Source organism: Dromaius novaehollandiae, chromosome 13 (genome assembly GCF_036370855.1).
Source record: "Dromaius novaehollandiae isolate bDroNov1 chromosome 13, bDroNov1.hap1, whole genome shotgun sequence".
Taxonomy (NCBI): domain Eukaryota; kingdom Metazoa; phylum Chordata; class Aves; order Casuariiformes; family Dromaiidae; genus Dromaius; species Dromaius novaehollandiae.
This window is the reverse complement of record NC_088110.1, coordinates 5,737,444-5,758,532: the sequence shown is the minus strand read 5'-3', so window position 1 is coordinate 5,758,532 and position 21,089 is coordinate 5,737,444. Positions and strand designations below refer to the sequence as shown.

At 44.6% G+C, this 21,089-nt stretch overlaps 1 long non-coding RNA gene across 3 annotated transcripts in view; it reads right to left on the bottom strand.

The window, feature by feature from the left end:
* Positions 1–21,089, bottom strand: part of LOC112984390 (uncharacterized) — a 591,798-nt gene that overhangs the window by 309,860 nt on the left and 260,849 nt on the right. Inside the window, exon 1 of one of the 3 annotated variants that reach the window (XR_010391384.1) lies at positions 18,208–18,222. The exons of the other annotated variants lie outside the window; for them this stretch is intronic. This is a non-coding gene — a long non-coding RNA (uncharacterized LOC112984390). Of the gene's footprint in view, positions 1–18,207; positions 18,223–21,089 lie in introns of those variants that run through there. 3 annotated transcript variants of the gene reach the window in all.

Here is a 21,089-nt window from a genome sequence, read left to right as displayed (position 1 = left end):
ATCAAGTTTTCCCCAGGAATGTGCAGAATTTTTACTTCCAGCCTTGAATGTTTGATGCTGAGAATTGGAGAGTAACTCATTTACACAACAAAACATGCAGGACTATTCTCTTCTTTTCCCTTTTTATTTTTTTAAGGGGGGAAAAAAGGTATTTTGATAAGAGCTCCTATATATTCAAATTTTGCCTCCTACACTGAAAACTCATATTTTAAACTCCTTCTAAACTTCAAAAGATTCATGGTTTAAACTACACAGTTAGGAATCAAATCCCCATTGCCATAGAAGACCGTCACGACAATTACATTCTCATATTCTCATCTCTTACACTAGCACAACGTTACTAAAACCACATCTGAAAGCAAAGTTCCACTCTCTCCTAGGAACAAAAATGACAGTAACTTCAGTTGTAGAAGGATTTACAATTTTCTTTGCTGAAAAGTTACCAGGCAACAAAAAATAATTTAAAATCCAACTATAAAAGTTTCAACTTAACTGTATTTTCAGGAAACTAAAGTACAATTCGGTACGAGCAGATATCATAATGCTGTCATAAAAAATTTACCATCAATAGACAGGAAGGAAATTTATGAGAAATTGTTAATGGGCTGTAAAGTCACCCTATTCCCAGGGATCTTTCAACAGAAGTTGGGCGTCAGAACCTGCACTTCTGCGGCGCTTTCTAACAGCCCTTCTTTGGTGGTGAGATGCAGCAACAAGAGGTACTTAGGTGCCACACAAGTTACTCATCTCATCAAAACTGAGCAGTTTAATAATGAAAACTCAAGCAGAGGCATCCAGGGTGCAGAAGGATGACAAATGTATCCAACCTGAAGATTTTGAATCCAGCTCTGCCTCTGGATAGTAGTTCCTTTTCAAAAGCTTCACTAAAGCCAGGTTTCTGCCTTGCATGCAATGCTGTACAACAACCTGGATATCCACATCATTGAATCTGGGTACTATCATTGCACTGCAGGTCCAATAAGGTACCCAGGCATCCATATCTGCACTTATGGGAGGAGGAAGAGGGAGGCAAAGGTGGTCCTCACCTTTCTTTCCTCCAACACAAGTCAAACAATGTTTCAGAAACTGGATCATCTGCCTTTTTATTGCCTCTAGACACATGCAAGTCTCCTAGTTGTCAAGTTAGGCTCAAGAATCTTTTGGCAATCATTCAAACTCTGCTGATCATTTCTTCTCTTGGGGCCAAATTCAGCACTGGATGGTCTAATTAAGCATAATTTGCATGCTAAGAGCACTGGAAGATGATGTGTGTTGCAGCATCTTAAGCCCTACTAGATGCATTTAAGCTTCACTTTCAATCTGTCACTAACTTCCTACATTGCTTTTTGAATGCGAGATGATTTTTAAAAGCAGCAGGGCAGGCTCTTTTCTCCTCCTTTACTCATCACCAGCCTTAGAAGGAGGGGCCTTGCTCTGAACACAGTGATACATTTCAGCAGCTGTGCATGCCTGGGCTCACTAAGCTAAACTAAAGCAGCTCAGTTCTAATCTAGACTTGACGTTCTGAGTTGACCGGACACAAATCAGGCATGCCAAGAGAGAGGGATCTAGCTGTCAAATGCAGAGTGTGCAAAGATCTGGCAACTCTTGAGTTCAAGGCACTGCAGACAAGTTGTGCCTCCTGGAGCAAACAAAGAGTTATTCCGCACAACTCCAAGCTGTCGGCCTAATGCAATCCTTGACCAGTTTTAGTTCAGCTTATTACTCACAAAGAGATCAGATGCACTGCAAGTGAAAACTCTTCTTGCTCAAAAAGGATTTTGATTCGACCCAACTGCCTCAGAGCAAAAACAACACTGGCACAGCAGGCATAGATAGCACTGTTTAAAGTTAAGCAACTTTTTGGGACATAAATTTTGCAGAGTCAGATTGATTGGACACAGGCATCTCTAAGTTGTGAGAGATTCACTGCATCTGTGAAGGCAGATTTTGAGAGCCTTATCAAAACATAGCTTTGGATGTGTTTCATCCAACCAAACTTCACAACCATAGGACCATGTCCACTGAACACAATCTTCCATCATGTAGATGAGCAGCAACTTCAACAAGGGCTCCAACAAGCTACTTTCAGGGAAACTGAAGATTCAGTACAGCTGAGGACCCCGTGGAAACCATCTTTTCAGGCAAGTGGAGACAACATGGTCCCTTTTCCTGCCTTTGTGATTCAAGTGCTTACCAGCCCCAGAATAACCAAAATATTCATTCAGGTGATGAGCTGTCATCAGGCATTTCACGAGTTAGCATTAAATCTAAGCACATTAGAGGAAACCAGGAACTCGGGACCATTTCAGTGGAGTTCACAGGCCTGTTCCAAAACCACCCAATAGCAAAAATCCAGCTGCTGATGGGAAGGAGCTTTGTATCAAGTCCAAAACGAACATACAAACTTGTGCTTTATTAAAAGCAAAATATCACTTCTGCAAAGATTGCAAAAATAAAATAAAAATGCCATGCTGCTTTAGCCCCCCAGTGCTGTTTGGTCCCCTAACTCCTTTAGGCCTCTTTGAAAATCCCAGTCTGCATCTATTTCTTTTGGCCAGTAACATGCTAATACAGTACGGCAGGGCCTTTGTTTTCAGCGCTGTGCTGCCCTGGTTTGCTACGAGCTTTCCATTACTATTTGGAAATGTCCATATTCCCATTAAAGAGCCCTGAGCCCTCTGTAGTACAAATATAAGTAATAGATATCCAATATACTAATTTTGGGGACTACTCATGCATCGATTTTTAACATCTCTAGACAATTTGTTTTGTGTTCTGCTGTTCTCCAATGTCTTTTAAAGAAAAGCCAGGTTTTGGTTTCAACATAGATTTCTTTAAATCCTTGCAGCTTTGACTGTTGATTATTTTATAAAGCCACAGAGAACAGTTTACAAGGAACCAAATGGGTAATCATTATTCCCCATCAGCAATGAGCTGTGACTTGTGTAAATTGCATAATAAATTAGGTATTTTGAGATAAATGAATTTACAATAAACTATCACGGACTGAAAAGCTCTACTTCTTGTCTCCAAAGGCACAAGCTCTGGTTAAAATCAGCCACAGGTAGTTAAGTGATTATAAACTGTAAAAATAAATCAACCTGATATAATTGCTCCAAGGAAAAAATTACCAACATATTTAAAATTTCAGCAGTGCACCTTTTCCCATATCCATTTGGCATTATCTAATTACCTTCACATTTCATTTCCATCAATGATATGACCTGTATTTTCCTTTTATAACTGTCAGGGAGGGGGTGGGAGGGTGGAGTGAAGGACCACGGTGATAAATCAGCCTCGCCATTAGGACCGAAATGGCTCATCGCTGCAGCTCTAAATCCAGGATTTATAAAGATGTCTAGGCCATATAGCACACTTGTGGACACCATAATAAATTCATGAGCACATTGCCAAGGCAAACTACTTCATTATGTGGCAGGCTGCTGGCCATTAATCTAGCAGAGAGAGATTCCTGGGAAACTGAGACTGCCTGGAAATTTATGCAGGCCTAAAGTTACCCATTTCATTATGGATTTAATCTGCTCTTTCTGCCAGAGTGCATGAAAGGTTTTTACAGTTTAGATCAAGTGCTTGTAACTCCCTATTTTATATTATTTCTTCAACAATAATGTCCTAATTTTCTTCTCAAAAACTATTCAAACTGAATGCCTTCACGCTTGCCTTCCTCTAATATTACACTAGATAAAATATTTATACAATCAATTGACAAAGAGCAATTTTTTTCCTTAAATGTTCCATTAACATGTAAATTTTCATATGATCTTTATCTCGTAGGCAAAATGTGCTGCGCAATGCCCACCTTCTTCCAGGCAGTTAACCCTTTTGTTGGCTTTAAAGAATCCAGATCAAAACAGACTCAGTGGCCTCCTTTCTAAAGCTCCTAAAGAAGTCCTGTATTTAAATTGCTATTCATTGAAAGATGATGTAGCTCATAAAGTCCTTTGCTTTCCTTTTCTGATGGCTCATTCTCTCTCCCGCACATACACGCGCACAAGCAAAGGCAGACATGCATGCATTTTAAGTTCAATTCCTGTAACTAAGGTAGTTCAAATTACCATTTTCAGCTTCATCATAGAGAGTTGAATAAAATGTCACTAATAAGGCAGAATATTCCAGAGGATACAGTGACTCTGATAAACGGAATTATATTTATGAGACCAACTATAAAAATAAATTTATGCTGAACTTAGCAATTACAGATTACCATCTTCTGTAAATAAATATTTCTTCACATTCCAGATGGCCATGTTAATTTATAATCATATTTATGTCACTAATTGAGAAACCAAGACCATAAGAATTTCAGTGATTTATTCATATAATGACACACAATGGGAAGACCAAAAAAACCAGAAGCTGGAATAATAAATACATGCAAAAAAAAACTTCCTACTATTCTGTTTTCTTTCATTTTCACCATTCTTTGCTATTAAAATCACAGGAGAACTCCAAGCCACACACTTGGGAAGATACTCCAGTGCCTTGCTGCAAATAGGTCTAAAAGGTTACATTTGCATTTTAGGGTGCTTCTAATTTAATGGCAGAAACTAATTTTTATGGTGCTTCATGTGGATGCCTTTGAAACTGTGATGGCAAACACCTTCTGTTCCATTCTTCTTACTAGTCCTGGTAACCTGCCATGTGAGACTATACAAGACGTACTCGTTCATAAATCCATCACCAGCTGATGGCCAACCTCATGTCATGATGCAGATCTTAACAACACATCTTTCTATCTTTTACATCAATCTTAGTATTAAAAGATGATTATAGAGCAATAAAGTACAACAGAACATTTATGCAATATCTTCCTTTTAGCAAAACCTTTCATATTTCCCTTGACTTGCATTAAAAAAACAGCAGGTACTCTTGCCCACTGCAGTGAACACCTTCTCTCAAAGCATCTGGGTTATAGGACAGCTGACTCCCCAGGACTGAACAGGTGTATTTTGGTGATGACTAATCTAGTCTCTCAGCTGTGCAGACTCATTCTTCATGAATAAAATTTCCACCCACACTAAAGTATATATCTGATAAGATTCAGCTTCCTTGGAATAAAGCTTACACTGAGTGGAAAACGTGAGCCACCCATTAAAAAAAAAAAAAACACACACACACAGAAAACAAAGCCCATCCGCCTCCTTAGCAGATAAAATCAAGTCTACAATGCTAAAGGCAGGCTAGATCCAATTTGTTACACCAAATAAAGGGAAACTACCTTCTATATAATTCATTATTCTACTGCCAACCACCCAAAGAGAACATGGAATGCAGAGTGCATGATCTCCATATGACAGGGTGTAAAGATTTGCATGCAAAGAGATGGAGGTTCCGATTCAATAGCTCTTTACCTCTCTGCCTTGCAAAGACATCACAGTCCCCCTGAGCTTTGCTCTCATGCTCAGGATAATCTCCATATTCTGCTTGCCCTTTTTTCCCCAAAATATTATCTCCTCTCCTCTAACAATGGAAAAGACATCTTCAACATGGGGACCAAGTCAGTCAAACGCTGATATGAAATTCTTCTTATATTGAATTAAACTTACCCTAAAAATACTACATATCAGCATTAGTTAGTCATTTAGTTATTACACTTAAAATTACATAATAGATGCACTCTGTAGAAGATTGCCCAGAACTCAAGAAATAAGAAACACAAGAAACTGAATCAGGAACATGCAAGAGATTAAAGAATGAACTTCAACACATTCAGTAAAAACTCCAAGTATTTTCCAGCGGAAGGAGACTCAGTATCAACCAAGGGGTTAGACATAAAACTGTTTTTTAATGTTTCTTTTAACAATATTTTTTTTAGTTTGCTAAAAATGAAGTAAGACATCTTTCATACCGTTACCCTCAATTTGAGCCAAAAACCTTAGAAATTGGCTGCACAAACATTCACTGTGGTCTACTACATTAATAATTCTGAAATAACCACATTAGTGTTTCCCAGACCTTTGGGGCTTCAGTTTCAACTTGGACACTTTAGACCTCACTGAATACCCATGACCACCCCTCCCAACGTTACTGGAGATGCTCTCAGCACTGCTGACATGACCAACAGACATGTTTTAGGAATGAACAATAGTGACATTCTTCTAAGATAAAGCCCTAAAGAAAATCACTTTTTGTACAGCCATCAGATCTTCCTCCATCTAATCAACTTACATTGCATCTTGGGAAACAGTTCATAAGTAACTGGGAGGCATCAAATTGGAAGGAAGTGATTCCTTAGAACTTCAGTGCCAGTGAAAATCAAGCTAGGATAAACACGCAGCTTGGCCTTGTACAGAGGAATGGAATGAATCCCTTCTGGAGACAACCACTTGGAAAACAAAAAGTTTTAAATATTTAAATTTAGTGGATCTAATGAGCCCTGTATAATTGGACACAGTGACTTTTTCTAGAAAGGTCCTAATAAGGAAGACAAGTGCCCTCAGAATATCAAGGCAGGCACTTTACCTTCTCAGGAAGGATCTCATTTTGCTTATGAAGATCACCTGTGGCATCACTAAGTTTTGAGGTATCTGGGACTTTCTCCACTTTAGTTTGTCTCTTTTTAAAGGAAAGAAAAATTGGGATTTTCTAGTATGTTAGAAAAATAAGACATTTCCTTTATCAAGGCAGGCACCAAGGCTCAGACTCTCAAACGTATTGAGGGCTTCAGACTGAGATCTGCTCCAAATCCTAAGGAGCTTAAAAGTCTCCACACTAACTTCAGCAAAGTTTGAATGTCTCTCTGAAATATAGAGCAAACATATCCATCAAGTTTCTGAAACACATAGCAACCAGCGAGTCTTCACATCTCTCCAGGCTTCAGCGACACCACAGTCTAGCTGGGCTTTGCAGCCACAGGTGCCAGGATCTCATCATGACACGCCTTTAAGCCACAAGCCATTTAACTCCTGCTTTGGGAATTTCACACAAATGGCAAACATCTAAAACTCTCAGGAACTTCTAACCCAAGTTATTCAGAGTTTCTTCCTTAAAGCGCACACAATATTCAGCTTCAGTAATTTTATCACTTCGGGACTAAGCTCTTCCAAAGTTTAACACAGTAACACTACATTCTTTTTGGGAAACTCTAGGCAAACAAGCAACTGATTCTTACTCCACACCCTCTGTTTTTCAAGACTTCGTATGTATCTGGTTGTGCAGTAAAAAAGTTTCCACCAGAAAGCTGAACGAAATCCAAGGTTTTAGCTAAATTCAATCCATTTAGGCCAATGCAAATACAGGAAATATAATATATCTTAGCAGTGTAAAAGCATATAAATCCTACAAAATATTTCTGGAGGCAGCAGTCCATGCCAAAATGCCAAGAATAATGTGTCTAATAATATATATACTTTTTTTTTTTAATGTAGACAACACAACCCACAAGAGTCACATTTGCGTATCTAAATTCATATCCCCAGTACTGCCTGTTCCAAGGGGCAGAGATCAGTTGAATGCTGAGACACACGCGTACAGCGGCAGTGAATGACGTCCCAGCACTGTGAAGCGCTGGGCAGCTAACTCAAGAAAAATCATGGGCCCAGATAGCCAGGGCCCTGGCAAGTTCCTTCAGTCCTGCAACTTGATGAAGATACTAGTCGCAATCAGACTGCAGCCTTTGCAAGGAGACCTGTGAAATGGAGGGCCAAGACCTCAAGCACCCGCTCAAGCCCCTGGCAACCAGACTGGCCTAAGCAAATAGATGGATGGATTATCATTTTTGCTTCTGCCCACCTTGCTCCTGGCTGGCACCACACACCTGGGACATGACGGACAGCCACCGTGCTTGCTCGTAACACATTGTGCCTGCTCAGAGATCCCCCGCGGTCAAGGTGGCGTTCCTCCAACCGATGCTTTTTGGAGGAAGCTCGACGCAACCTCCCTGATGGACAGAGACGGGCTGAAGCACGTGAGCCCAGGCCAGCTGCTTGCATGGAGCAGTGGGCTGGGACATTGCAGTCTCAGCTGAGACATCAGCAGAGTTGTGTGCTCCAGCACAGGTACCACCAGGGCATAGAGCAGTACAAGCTCAATTGATGCCAACTAGCACCACTAGCTCTTTCATTAAATATTGAGTTCAGCCAGAAAAATTGCAAAAGACACATACTTTTAATACAAATATGAAAAGTCAACTAAAAAAAAAAGTAGGCTTTTTGACAGCAACATGTTAATTCTGGCTGCCCCATTTAAAGTGTTCCAGATCACTAGAAAACTGTTGCAGGTAGGTTACACAAAACAGCGTGATGTGACAAACTGACTTTCCAAACAACTGCCCCATCACGGGGCACAGAACGGGCTCCGAGGAGCTCCATCACACATCTGCAAGCGCTAGCGTGCACAAAGTTCGGCGGGGGGGAAAAAGTAGATGATCAGAGCTTCAGGGTGAAAGCTGCCAACACTTTCTTACCAGGGGGTAGAAAGCCATACGAGTTTAAACACTTCATGTTCAATAAGAGCTGTGCCTTTCAACTGTTGGCAGAACTGGTCCTTCAGGTTGCTGAAGTTAAACTATGGTGGCATTGCCAAAAAGCAGCGGCGGAGCATGCCAAGGAGCCGGCCCCGAGCGGGGACGCGGCGTACGCAGGCAGCAACGCCAGCAGCAGCACGGCTCCCGAGCTGACGCGATGCTACGGAGAGCGGCGGTAAGGCTGGAAAGGATGATTTCTCCTGTAAGTTTAAGTAATTCCTGGAAAGCAGAAAACTGAATGTATGAAATGGGTGTAACATGATTGAGTAGTATTACTGAGCTGCAAAGCTGGCGTGCTGAAGGGATTTGGATTTTGCACCTGATTCCGGGCTGGTGCAAAACAGCAGGGCTCCACGATTTAAAACCTAACTGTGCAGTTGGCCCTTACATTTAAACCTGTATGGTCACTGCATAAGCATCTGTCTTCTCTTGTTCATATCAGAGATGAGTATTTTCTCCAAAATATCTTTTATAAACACGAAAAAAAATCTCAGCTAAGGGCCAAAATTTAGCCTTCAGATCTCTTCCTGCATCTCCTGGCTAAGTCACTGCAAGGTGAGCAAGAACACACAGGGAAAGGATGGTCGGCCCCCACTCCACAGTATCTGCACGTGTATTTCCATATGTTACAGTAGTCTTTGGTAACCTGTTGGAAACCAAATTCTGATCATGCATTTTGTTTCAAAAGATGCCGCACTATAAACCTGCCTCTGAAGTACTCCCATATTTTGCTTCCAGTTCTTAACAGCATCAAACTCTCCTAGAAGAGGCAATAGGAGCTATCACTGCATCCAGCTGAAACCACAAGAATCTTTAGGGCTGAATTCCTAGCAGAAGTGCACCACCTGTAAGCACGACCCTAAACATTTACCCGGGGAGGGGATCCTGGTGTGACGGCCCCCGTGTTAACCTGGAGTAATGCTCCAGGAACATTATGGGGGATGGAAAGAAGAAGACATAAAAAAAAATAGGAAGAATCATCTAAATAAAAATACTAGTAGAACCATAGAACCAGACTAAGCTCTAAAAATAGCAGGAAGACTTTATATTTATATTTTTATATATATATATATATATTCAAGATATATTTAATGTTTGATATATTTTATGTTTATAATATTAAATGTAATACATTTTTCCTTTTTTTTTTTTTAACTGAAATTGAAAAGAATTTTCTGTACTGCTGTAGTCAAGTCATATTTTATGTCTCATCTAGGAAGAGGCAATGCCACCATATGTATTCATATGTCATGTTGTATCACAGATTCAGCCCAAGGGGAATCCTTAAAACATACTTACTTGAGCACCTTTGGGAATCTTTTATTAGCCATAATAAAAATTATTCGCTCTGCTCAGATGTATCCTGGCAAGTTTTTTTTGGTGGGGACAGGGAGTTTCAGTTCACCCTGCTAAATCTTTTTCTTTTTAATCACACCAGAGAAAGAGCTTTCCCCAAGTCACGCAGGGAAAACGGCCAGAAATTCCCCGGCCCACAAACATTCATCTTCCTCGATAAATGTTTTCCACATCAAACAAATCAAAGCCTCGTTACCGTCAAGGCCTGTGGATCGCATTTACTTACGGTGATAAATCCCACTCTCCCAGACCTTAAAGGCTCACCCTCAAGGACCTTCTCGCGTCTCTGCCTTTCCCCAGCCCCCAAAACCCAGCCCCCTTCCAGGCTTCGGCCCCACTTTGGCACAAGCGTTTCTTCCCCAGCAAGCGAGCTTCCCGCGCCGCGGGAACGGCGAGGACGGCGCGCCGGCTGGGGCCTCCTTCCCGAGGCCGCGGTGCCAGGAGCTAACGGCACGTGAAATGGTCCATCCCTGCTGGTTTTCCTGCGCAAACATTTCTATAAATAAATAAATAATTAAGAACAACGGCATGCGCCACACGCTCCAGCCGCGAATTCCCGCAGCACCTCGGGTCCTTAAACTGAATAATTTGCCTCAGCTTGCGTATTGCAAAACCCATTCAGCAAAAGATTATGGGCCTTTAAGTGCCATCCAGGCCTGAAATACGACTCTAGGGCTTTGAGATGCCAGAATCCAGAACTGCGAGCGAATATGCTGCTCTGGCAGCACTCAAACTCCCGTTATTCAGCAATACCGGAGCAAGCAGACGGGGCAGGGGAGAGGAGCAATCCGACGGGAGGGAAAGACGGTAACTTAGCAGAAACGGAGGTGCCGTATTCCTACGTGCCCACGTGAATTCTTTATGAAATAAAAGGCATCTGTGAATCAAAAAACGGATGCAGATTTATATTCCCACTTAAATCTGCCAAAAGCAAGTAAATGAATACCGAGAGCTCATTTTAGTCCAGGAAACGATTTATGAGGGTACGTGGGTGGGTGCAGGTGCCTTACGTGAACAGTCTGGAGGGGAATTAGCAGCTGCTTCTGCTCCTCGTAACGAAGAATAAATAGACTAAACTGAAAATTAACAGCACCTCATTAAACATAAAACCAGCCACATCTAAAGCAGCGAGGACTCGATCTTTAAAAAATTCAGAAGGTGAGGCGTTACGTGCAAGCCAAAGCAGCATTCGTCATCCCATCGCAAATTCTGCAGGCTTCACCCGCGGCAGCGAGCCAGCGCCGAGGAGACCCGCCACGTCCCGGGAAGCGCGGGCGCCCGCCAAGGCGCACACGGCTTCCGCAGCACCCAGGCAGCGGGTCCTCCCGCTGCTTTCGGATGTCAAGGATTATTGGACTTTACAGCATGCTAGATATCCTCCATACATCTCCTTAATTAACACCAAGTTTAACATTTTTGTGCCATTATCGGGGATATTAATTATTCTACTGATGATACTGCTCTCCTTTAAAGGATATTTTGGGGTTTTCATAGTCATATTCAGTCTCAAGCTTAAGAGCAAAAACTAACAACAGGAATAACAGATCCAGAAAGAAAAACAGCAGGAAATCTGCTGGTTCCATCTGAAATTATATGGTCAAGCTGTCCCTCCTGCATATAAAATGCAACATGAACATGCTGGTTACTGAAGAATTTCTCCCTGTCCTTGGAGAGTTTGTCTGTTTGAAAAAGGGATTTTAAAATGGATGATTGCTTTTTAAGTGACTTTTCAGAACATGAAACATCTGTATTTCCATGCTGCAAATTTCAAATCCGAACACTGCCTTCCTATCTGAAGGGATATGATTGGTCCCAGGTTATTTCTTTTCCCGTAGTTATTTTTAACAAGGATGTTTACCTCATTTTTATCTTTAAAGCTCCTTTAGGCACTGAATGAAACTTCTCAGAAAGAGGTAGCAGTCTTCCCTGTCCCCATTTGGGGGTCTCCAACCTAAGAGCTACTTGTGGGCTGACTTCCAGTGATCTTAACACGCACCCTTCTCGCATCAGGCCCCTCTGTGGGGAAGCCCCGCTTTGGACACGGGACCGGAAATGCTCCGACTCCTGCCGGGTCTGGAATTCCAGGCCCCCCAGGGGTTTCCAGCCTTCAAAGCACAGCAGCTTCACTGCACGGGCCAATAGGTGCTCATCGCTCTGGCAGAAGTTAGGTAGGACATCTAGGGTCATACGCTTGCCAAAAAAGACAGCTTTTCCTGAACCCTTCCCACAGCCGCAGCTGCTCCCTGGTCCGGCAGAGCGCTCCCCAGCACCCGCACGCCGTTTGCCAAGAACAAGCCAAGGCCTTAATCTGCTGCTCACGCTAGAGAAGTGGTGGTGCCAGGTAGATCATCTCTGGTACCATTTACTGTATCGTTTAGGCTGTCCAGTGGAGAACCAACATCCAGTCACTCTGCTTAGTTTATGAGACTGGACAGGAATTACAACACAAAGTGATTCTTGATCTACCCACAGTTAAGAGATTTATTCAGAAACTGCTGAAATATGTTCAATTGCTGAAATACGTTCAACTATCAAGAAAAAACAAGGTAGAGTATACATTAGCGTTTACATCCAAAATTAATTTTCAAAAGAGGACCAGCAGCTCTTTAGTTTATATGCTTATAAACATGAAAGTCATTAAATTAGTTCAGTCCTGACCGCATAATAAATTGAACCAGAAGAGACAAAATCTTTTACTCAATTTTTCTGTATTACTGTGGTTTTACATTTTCTTTCAACCTCTGCAATAGGCTTTTAAGAAGATTGGTTTTTTGACGCTACTTTTCTGTCACTGAGGTATCAAAGAAGTTAATAAGCTAGATGAGGCATCAAGGGGAAGGTACATCTGAAATTCTCCCCATCATTAGCAACATCCTAAGGTGACAAAGCTAAAATAACGTCAGCTCCCTTCTGGAACCAGCCCAAGACGTGCAAGTGAAACGTCCCCACTAATCCAAATCGTGCACTTCACTGGGATCGGAGCAGCAGAGGATTTGGAGGGGAACATGCACACTACCGTCAAGCAAACCAAAACCACACCTCGGTAGCTGCTGGAAGGTGCAGACAGAACAGTGTGAGATGACAAAGCACGAGCGCCTTTGCTGAAGCGCTGTAAAGCAAGGATCAGAGCCGGCGATCCAAGCTGTAACGCGAGGAATGCTGCTCGCGATCCCAGACGTCTTCCTCGCACAGCCTCGTGCTGCAGCAGCAGCACACGTCTAGCCTGACACGATCAGCAGAATCAAAGCGCAACTTAAAACCATCCCTTACGTGAGACATATGTAAAAATGCTGTAGCTTTACATCTGAGAAGTAAATATTTCAGTTAAAAAGAAATTGGTGATAGATGCTTGGGGTTTGAATTCCCAAATACTTAGAGATACAACTTTACCGATGCCTACGGTTAACGTTACTGATGTCACCCAGCGTAGCTACCGTGCTGGGATGCCCAACCATGTGCAGGATGAGACCCTCCACTTCCTACACTGACGAACAGGAAGGCCAGCAGGGACCATTACAGTCCAGGCCGACCTCCTGCATAAAACAGGCCATCAGATTTCAAATGTGATATAATTAGGGCTCACAGGTTTAACTGATAGCAGCAGCAAATACCCCACGGAGACTTTAGAAACGTGTCGGGCAAGTTCACGCAGAGAAGGCACGCTTTGATGTGTGCCACCGCACCGCCACCGCAGCCCAGCGCCTTCGCGGTCCCCGGCTCTTTAAAGAGCCCTTCCTGACAGGCTCCCCGCTCCGGGGAAAGCTGCAAGGACTGTTTATTGCTCTTGTCTTCTTTCTTAATATTTTTAAGCCCCTCTCCAGGCAATGGCCTAAGATATTTTTCTCTTTTTAGTTATTTACTCGCCCGAGATGATTGTGGATGCGGCGCCTCAGGGTTCGGCAGCCTCTCCGAGGACAGGAACTGACACAGCATCTTTATTTTTTTTAACCTTCGCCAGTGCCGATAGCCTCACTTCTGCAGGTTTTTTCCCTCTCCTTTTTAATTACTTTTTAACTTAGTGAGCTTGGGGAAAAAAATACTCCAATTCAACCCTGTGAAAACATTTCAATTTTTATTTATATTTAAACCACTGGATCGCTTGTGCCATCACTGAAATTGGCTGCGTTGTATTTTTCTCTCCAATGAAAAAAATTATTCCTCGATAATTGTTGGAGTCAAATTAAAGTCCCCGGAGAGCCAGAGCAGCAGGTGAACACGCTGCTGCATGCAAAGGCGTACCGGGGGAGATGGCTAGTGAGCCACCCCGGCCGGCCGGCGTCCGCAAGCAGCCCGGCTATTTCAGCACGCTTGCTTGTTTTCAGGTACCAAGTACTATCGCACCTATTTACCATGCAAAAAGTCAGAAAAAAGTAGTATTTTGTGGCTATTCAAAGGAAGACAAACTCCTTTAACAGTATCAATAACAGAAAAGAGATTCACTTTTTCAGGTAACAAGCTCGCCTTCATCCGCTGGGATCTCACTGAACCATAGCTGAGACGCACAGAAATGTTGATCCGCACATTGGCAGGGGCCAAACCCCAAGGCTTAACTTCGCCTGAACCACATCCCGCATCAGCGAACCGATACCAAAAACGGCTTTTCAGAGTAGTCGAAGGCTGCGTAATACCCAGCAGCCTAAGCGGGATACTCAGGTGAGCGAGGTACGTGACACCGTAACACAAGACATGGGATACGCGGCATTTCCGCTGCAGAGGCGTCGATGCTCCGGGCAGGCATTGGGAAGCTGCCGCAGGAGCCGAGCGCAGAGCGCCACGTGAAGCAGGGCAGCTCCCGTCCGTTAAATATGCATCAACGCGGGCTGATGTTCGTGGATTTGGCTCCAATCTCAGGCTGTCCCAACTCTGACGCGGCTCAGAGCTCCAGCCAAACATCACGTACAGCTAAACGTTTTCCTACATGTGACTTGATTTATTTAAAGAGATGTTTTCAAAATGATCCAGTTACTGAGACTTTACGGATCATATTGCAGCCCTAAAAACTTGGCACCCTCCTCGCTCGCCCTCCCTCCCCCCAGACCTGCCCTGGTGGTGAACCCTGCAAGCGTGGTTTATGGTGGCACCGCCGAGACACGGCTCCAATGAGGCCGCGGCGGTGCCGTCAGGTGCTGCAGCCCATTACCGCGGCGCAAGCGCTCTCGGGAAGGCCGCGCTTTTTGTCAGGCCCAAAATGATTTCCAGCCTCCCGCCCGCCGGCGCAGAAGCGGGGCGCATAACTCAGGCAGCAGCATTAAGCATACAGTAAAAACATCGCGCGCTGATTTACGCCTCGGCATTGACCGGCGCTATCGGCGGGATATTTACCTCAATCGATAGCGGCAGAGCAGAGCAGCGATCTCGGCGCCGCGGGGCCTCGAGCAGGCGGGGGAAGATTGCCGCCACGCGCCAGCCCCGGCGCATCCCTTCGCCAGCCCGTTCCTGCTGCCCCAGCGAACGGACGGGGCAGCAAAACGCTCCTCTCTCTCTTGCTCGTTCCTATCGCCAACCACGTTTAAGAATCCATTTTTTTAAATTAACGCCACAAATATTTTATAACCCATGTGTTCAGCTGCATGAGAGTCTTGCGCATAAAACCGTTTGTGGGCACCGCCACTGCAGCACTGAAGCACGGCAGAGGGAAACCGATGCCATCTGAGACACCAACCACCAGCGGGTTATTTCAAACACTGCACAAGAAAGAGCAGATTTAGATCCTACTGTCTTGTCAAAGATCACTTTTAGCTCTAAATTTGAGCAGCACCTAGCACACTGCAGCCTTGAGCACTGCCTTGACTACGACAAATGCAGACAGACTGTTGAAATGCCAATGATTTACCAGGCAAAAGTACATCGCTATTATTTACAAGAAGTATTTCAGAGATAAAAAGTTACCGTATTTCTATAGGAAAGCATCTACTTACTTTAGGTACCTTCAACCAACCACAGTCTAAAGGCAAACACCACCAAACCAAGCAACATCATTTTTACTGTTTTGATGGAATTTCTCTTTGGGTTGTCGCAGTTTTGGCCAATGCTTTAACCTCATTTTGAGGCTTTTTCTGAATGAAGTCCGTATGCAGTTGCATGCCTAAGCAACAGCTGTAGCTCCCACGACTAGCGCACAGTACCGTAACGGACACACCACCGGGAATTTAAAGTCATCATGTGAAACCTCTCTTACCAGCTTGGACACCTACAGGAAAATCATCAGTATAAATTCGTGCAAGAAAAACAAGAATTGAGCCACTTCCCTCACAGCCCAACTTTGTAGCTTTTTCCAGTGACAGTAAGCACAAAGATCAAAGCTGTATCTCTACCTTACGCCTACTTTTTAAATGCTAGTGACTCCTGATATTCCCACAAAAGATTAGTTGGGCCTGTTTTGCAACAGAATAGCCCCCAGGGGGTTGCAGCCCGGGTGCTTCACGGACCCAGGGTCCCTCGCTAGCTCCGCGGGCAGCAGCACAGGCTCGGCTCTGTGGCTGCAGCGAGCTCCGCGCTTCGGCCCCACGCGACCTGCTTTTTTGCATCACCTCAAATCTGGCCAGTTTCCCCCACTTCCCTGTATGCTCCAGATCCAAGGACCGCATGCCTCGGCCCAGGCAGCAACAGGCTGAAGCTGATCCTCAGCCCGGGCCGCCCGCTCCTGCGCCAACCGGAGCCGTGGGAAGCAGCGAGAAGGGCGACACGAAAGGGGGTTTGCAGAACTGCCCCCTTCAACTTAGTCTTCATCTACTTTAACAAACCTCCTTATTTTCCCTTGATTTAAGGGGCTCCGTGTTACGCACTGTGGCTCTCAGATACATTAGCCTGCAAGAGAGGCTAGAGAGGACTGATAAATCACAAAAATGGATTTCACCATGGATAATTTACATGGGGGGGGGGATAGCATGTTCCTTGTTTGTCCTGAAGAGACACAACGGGAATGCTTCATAAATCTTGAAAACATTTATTTATGAATAAGGTTCTAACTTCCCCTGATTGTACAACTGTAAAATAAAAGCTATTTATACATAATGGAATTAACTCTTGTAACAGAAATGCAGAGATTTACTTATTCATAAATTCAGAGTATCCTTTCATTTCACATTACATTACTTGCAAATAAAAACAGTTTCCTGCTCAACTACTGTGTGGCAGCAGTGCCTGCAAATATTATATATTAATTACACGCAGAAATTGTTTTTATTATAAGCATATGTAGCTACAGGAATGTTTGGGCCCAAAGCTTTGCAAGAACTTCAGTTTAACTTTGGCAGAAAAAAAATGATATTTTTGCTGTTTTCTAACAAGCAAACTTCAGCCGGATCCCCTCGCCAGAGATTCGTCACTTGTGTATCTTTGGATCTTTCCTCACTTTTGAGCTAAAAGCAGAAAAATCGTCCAGATTTAGGAAAGTGCAAACCAAGAAAAACTAAATCGCGGTTTAATTGGGTGCCTATGCTAGACACTTGGCAAAACATTAACAAATCTGAGGTCTGAATCTGCAACATCCATACACATCGCGCAGTCATTCTGCCAGCGGTACAGGGTGAAGAGTGGCTATAAAACGCTCCCATATCACAGAGGTAATAGCTCACAGTGCAGCAGGTACTAAATCCAGAATTAACTACTTCTTGCACACGGGGAACGGGCTAAAAATATCTTTTCAAAAGTAACAGCAAGTTCCAAGCTCCCAGTCACTGCGCAGCCACAAGCCTGCTCACACCCACGGTTCAGACGACAACTGCGTGCCAACGGGGAGAACAACAAAACCGGCCCCAACTGTAAGGATTAACCCCAAAAGTCATTTTATTAACTCATGCAGGAATGGATAACAGGGAACACGCAAAGAAAGAAGAGATTGGGCTACGTCCACAGCAGAGACAAGTCTGGCGTCTGAAGGAGACCCAGATCCATTCGGACCAAACACATGAAGTTATTAGAACCGAAGGGGACAGGAGATCATTTGGGGTAATCTTGTAGGTGAACGGGAAAAAACTTCCCTTTCAGTATAGGGGGAGACTTGCAGGCACCCAAAGCAGGCACAAGGGTATTTTGACACCCCCCAAGTACAAATGCCTACCAGTATCTATACACCCATGGGGATACTCTTCTCTTCATTTGGACTCTGGTCCCAGACTCAGCCACATGCTTGCAACCAGACATTGGAAATAGTCCTGCTTGACTTCAGCGAAGCTACTCGCCTGTGTAAACCCCCAATTTGCTTGCTGGCTTGTTCATTGACGTTCCTGGAGATGTGGGAGTGGGAACTAGGAGACTTAGAAAGCACAATTAAAAAAAATCTCAGAAGTGAAAAGATCTACTCTCTTGCTTTCAACCGCTAGAGTTACTGTGGAAACATCTAAGATGAATAATGGTCATACCTGCAGCAAGTGGCATGTCCATGCAGCAAGGTGACAAAGCCTCTGGCACCTCAAGAGCATCGAGCACAGCTCCATCGGGGCGCTGCCGCACCGGGGCTGCACCTGCACATGCCCTGCTTCTGTCCCAAATTAAGGCAACATTTGCCCCAGCTATCAGGTAACGCCTCAGATTAGAGAAGATGGATTTGTTCTCTGGCTGCACAACTCGTTAATACAAATAATATATGTGCACCCATTTATAACAGGTGTTTAATCTTTGACAGCTTTTCTGGCCAGGAGAAATTCTATAGCATTCTCCTTCCTTGTCACCGTTATAATACTTAAATGTTGTTTTTCTTTCCCCCATTAAAAGGAAAACATTTCTTAGAAGCAGTAGTGGGCTGTTAAGGCTATAAAACAAGTTTGCACAGACACGTAACATGTCGAGTCGCAAGACGCGACAGGACGTGTTTTATGGGGCAATTAATACTTGCCTTGGGAGCGCCGTGAGGTATGAAGCACCAAACACACCCCGGCATATCCGAATGCGACTTGTAAAGCTGCATTCGCTTCTTAAAGTAATTCTGGAGTTCGCTTGCTTGTTGGTAACTTGCAGTGATTTTTGTTTGAGGAGTTGCTGGAGGGGCTGGTGCAGCCCGCGTTTCCCTAACCTCTCTGTCACCAGCCCTGGCCCACAGCTTGCTCTGGGCTGTGACCGACCTCTCCTGGGTTGTGGCACTTTTCCCAGGTGCACCCCAGGGACGTCACCCCAACACGGGCAGGGGACAGGGACGTCACGTTTCTCAGCGGTGGTAACAATCCTGCTACAATAGCTGGGCACGTTGCGTATTCCTATTCTATAGCGCTTATTTTAAAGCCGCGTCAGCTGCTGCGGGGCGCGGAGGCAGCTCCCCGGAGCCTCCCCCTCTCCCGCGCGGGGCGGCCGGCTGCCGAGCCGCTCCAAGGCACAGCGCCCGCGGGCACCGCAGCGCTTCCACGGCTGCTTCCCACCCCCAGCACCGGCCTCGTCCCCGCCGCACCGCTGGGCTCCCGCCGACCCGCGGGGCGAGAGGTGCCGCACGGCCAGCACACCCACCGCCCGCACCCGCAGCCGGCCCCGCGCCCAGCGCCACGCTGCTCCGCTCCTCGCTCGCCGTTCCCTGCTCTGCTCACGGTGCGTTTTCTCCCTCAGCGGCAGTGCGAGACCCCGGGGCCGTGGGCTACCCCGAACCCGCCCCGGGCCTCCACGTCTGCAGTCATAATCCTCACGCACTAGTGTTTTGTGCATTAAACCTTGAGAGGTGGGGAAAAAATACTGTTTTCTCTCAGGGATCTCTCACGTAGATTCACTGTCATCTTGCCTTTTGAAATCTAAAACATTTTCTGGGGGAAAAAAGCACGTTAAGTAAAAAGGTTCTTTAAAAAGTTGGAAGAAATAGCCTTTCATGTACGAAGACAAGCTACATTGTCTCCAATATTTCATCAACTGCAAGGAATTTTTTTTAATCTGAAATATGATCTGATGGGAGCAAGAAATACAAAAATATTTAATTATCAGTTATTTTAGGAGAGGCTGTATGTTTGAAGTGAAGCCAGTTTGCAACACAGCTTTATAACACTTCATTTTCTCTAATTCTTTGGTAGGCTATAAGTGTTTCCTACAGCATACGTTACTGCAGATGCTCTCATGTCAGTAAAAAGAGGTGCAAAGATAAAGAATCTGCATGCAAGAAGGCATGGTTTTGTTTATTTCTCCCAAAATGCACGTTATTCATCTTAACACACTGAGGCTCCCAGGGTATTTTCATATAAATTTCAATGATCCTCTATGTGTAGCAACGTTTAAATGTCAGTGTAACAAACTAAAACAGTGGAGAGAGTAAACGTGCCAGAGGCAATGAATTAGAGATATTTAACACCTTAAAACTATTTTCTAGTAACCCATTCCACTCTCCTGCAACACAGAAGACACCAGTCTCTCAAAACGGACGTTTGGGAAGAGTCACTAATAAGATTTCTTACTGTACTAGCAAAACATGCCCTAAAAATGGAGCTGCTGAGCTTTCGTAGCTGCAGCGACGGCTCCAGGTGGAGAAGGACCGTGTTCACGCGCGCGGGCTGGCTCGCGCTGCCGTCCGCTCCTCGCTTGCGGAAGAGCCGCCGCAAGAGCAGACTGCCACTGTGACCTGCCACGTTAGCAGCAAGCAGCTGTGGCTGCTTAACGCACCGGAAAGTAAACAAAAAGTGAAAGTGCTTTCTATATTACTGTTTAGATCCACAGAAGTGAGTTACTGTCAGGCCTTTTCAAAGGGCACCAGGTGGAGCTTTGGACACCCCGGCACCTCGCAGCTCCTGCTCCGGCTTTGCAGGGAGCTCAGCCCCGGCCCGGCGGCTGCACCAGCGTTTCGCTGGGCGGTACGTGCTGTTACGTGGCCCCGCGGCTGCCTCCCACAGGCAGGTTTCCCCCCTAGCCCCCACAAGCTCAAGGATTTGCAGCATCAACACCACACAACTACTTTATGACCTTCAGAATTAGTTGTAGAAGCAAAATCCTACTTTGCAACCAAGGGGTCCTGCAGTGCCGATGCTTATTTAGTAGCAGCTCCTTTTACATAAAGGATAGCCTCCACTCAGTTACCCACAAAGTTCAATTAAAGTTTTGCTTTAGTTCAAAAATTAGATACTAACTTCACAGTTCAGTGCTAATGATCTTAAATAATCCCCACACCCCACATTAACAACCTGTACCCAGCCACAAAGACTGAGACTTGACTGAGAAGCTTAGAGGAACACCAAACTTCTTCCAGACCAATGCACAATTTAATCAAAACTGGATATTTTAATGTTTTATTTTAGGACTATTATCCAAGAAAGAGGACTACATACTGGTATTGGTCAGTCAT